The 2,354-nt window shown below is 36.2% G+C and overlaps 1 protein-coding gene across 2 annotated transcripts in view; it reads right to left on the reverse strand.

Annotated features, from left to right (window-relative positions):
• The window catches only part of LOC106873408 (retinol dehydrogenase 7), a 35,709-nt gene extending 34,640 nt beyond the window's left edge, over nucleotides 1-1,069 (reverse strand). Inside the window, exon 1 of one of the 2 annotated variants that reach the window (XM_014920761.2) lies at nucleotides 940-1,069. The gene's annotated coding sequence lies outside the window, so the exon portion shown is untranslated. Of the gene's footprint in view, nucleotides 1-892 lie in introns of both variants that reach the window. The other variant, XM_014920763.2, reaches the window with a different exon arrangement.
• Between the last annotated feature and the right edge of the window lie 1,285 nt (nucleotides 1,070-2,354).

Consider the following 2,354-nt stretch of genomic DNA (forward strand, 5'->3'; position numbering starts at 1 on the left):
CTGGAAATAGAGATAACTCGAATGTGGAATCTAAAAACAGAAACAATTCCTATCATAGTAGGTGCCTTAGGTATAATAAAAAAATATTCAGACAAATACATAACAAAAATAGCAGGACTTACAAATATATATAACATACAGAAAATTGCACTACTGGGTACTGCACACATCCTACGCAAAACACTTTCAATACATTAAACATAAGAGCACCACAGCAAACCACAGCACATACCCAAGGCGCACAGAGCTGCGCTCGGTAGTGAAGTGAAAGCACGTTATAAAAATAAAACTACTGAATAATAATAATAATAATGATAATCGTGTCTACTATAGGCACAGGGACTGAAATTGTGGGGGTAAGGGGCTAGTCGATTACATCGACCCCGGTTCTTAACTGGCACTTATTTCGACTCCAAAAGGATAAAAGGCAAAGTCAACCGGAATTTGAATTCAGAACGTAAGGATGGACGAAATGCCGCTAAGCTAACAATTCTGCTAGCTCACTGCCTAAATAATAATAATAATAATAATAATAATAATAATGATAATGATGATGATGATGATGATGATGATGATAATGTTTCTTAACATCGGCACAAGGACACACGTTTTTGGGGAACTGTATAGTTAATTCAATGAAGCCCAGTACTTAAATGATGTTTAAAAAGAGAAGTAGTAAGAATAAAATCCAGCAAGGAAAAAACTAAAATGGATTTGGTCGGTATTTAAAGTCAGAACGTAAAACGATGTAATGAAGTAGTACATCTCCACCACTCCACTGATTTTCGGTGCTCTGCATTTATAAAACACGGAGTATAAGGATAACAAGACAATAGGAAGGAAAATAATATGGAGAAATCGAAATGAAAGATTTTAAAATATTAGGTCTTACCAGAGAGAAAACAGATGTACAATGTATGATAAAGCATGTAACCTTACCTCCGTCTCTGGTGGAAGAGAAATACTGAAGATACACAACTGCTTTTAATGCTGTTACTACGATTACGACTACCACTTTCTCTGTTGCATTTCAGTTTGAGATCATTTAAATCTATATTTAGACATTAAAACTTGTAATCTAATATTGTAAACAACTGGCCTATTTATTTCCTCCCTCGAAACGACTGTATCTAGTAAAAAGTAAAAAGAAAAAAAACGAAAACAAAAAAGAAACAACCAAAAGCAAAAACAAAAGCGAAAAGTAAGAAAAAAATAAAAGAGAGAAAGTAAGTAGAAAATGAATAGGAGTGAATATTATGCTCTTGGAAAATGACATATCACAGAGTCGGAGGCAACCGAAAAGATAGGTGTCAGCGATGGCAAACAGTCCGAAACTTGTCATTAACATTGCATTGTGTTTATAATAAATATATAATAATACAACTATCAGTTAAATACGCTTATTCTCTTTTATTGCATATCCTGTACTCAACAAATACATCAGATGCTTCTCTCTCCCACCTTTCTCTTTAACTCTCTCTCTCTCTCTCTCTCTCTCTCTCTCTCTCTCTCTCTCTCTCTCTCTTTGGAATATATTCTTAGTTTTGAAAACATGTTAGTGTATCCCAATAGCAAGAAAAGAACTCCTCTGACGCTCACCAACTATCGTCCAATCGCACTCACTTCAATGCCTCAAAGTAATGGAAATATCCAATTAGCGATAACATTCGCTAACACACGCGCGCGCGCGCACACACACACACGCGCGCGCACAAAACAAAACAAAATTATTTTCTTCCAGGTAAGTAGAAATATAGAAAAAAGTTGAAAATGCACTAGAAGTCTTTTAGATGGTTTAGTTTTAAAGGCTACCCGTTTTCACAGATTTATCTTGTTTTTGAAAGTTAAATGTGATAGAAAGACGTGTGGCTATGCCGCAACTGCTTTCCTTCAGACTGGAGTTCGAAAATTCTGTTTTTATAGAGAGAACATGGCTCAAATGTGTATGATTAGGATACAATTTGATTGGTAGAGGATGATCACGTGATTAGGCTTAGAAATTATTGCAAGTTCCCCGCTGTGCGTTAATGCCATGTGACAATATTTTTTGCGTCGAGATTTAAGGCTGACACACTTGAGTGAACGTGTCTAGTAACAGTCCCAAACAACCAAGGCTCTCTAAATTTAATCTGTCAAGTATGGTAGAAGATGATCACGTCGTTGAGTTTCGAAATATTTGTAAGTTTCCCGCTACGTCTGTGCGTTAATGTGAGGTTGACACGATTGAGTGAACGTGTTTATTAAGTCCTCAAAGTCAAGTGGCAGAATAAGTCTGTGTGTGTGTGTGTGTGTGTGTGTGTGTGTGTGTGTGTGTGTGTATGGTTGGTGGCAGAATAAGTATGTATGTATTGGTG

This window comes from Octopus bimaculoides, chromosome 8, assembly GCF_001194135.2.
Source record: "Octopus bimaculoides isolate UCB-OBI-ISO-001 chromosome 8, ASM119413v2, whole genome shotgun sequence".
In the NCBI taxonomy this organism is placed as follows: Eukaryota; Metazoa; Mollusca; class Cephalopoda; order Octopoda; family Octopodidae; genus Octopus; species Octopus bimaculoides.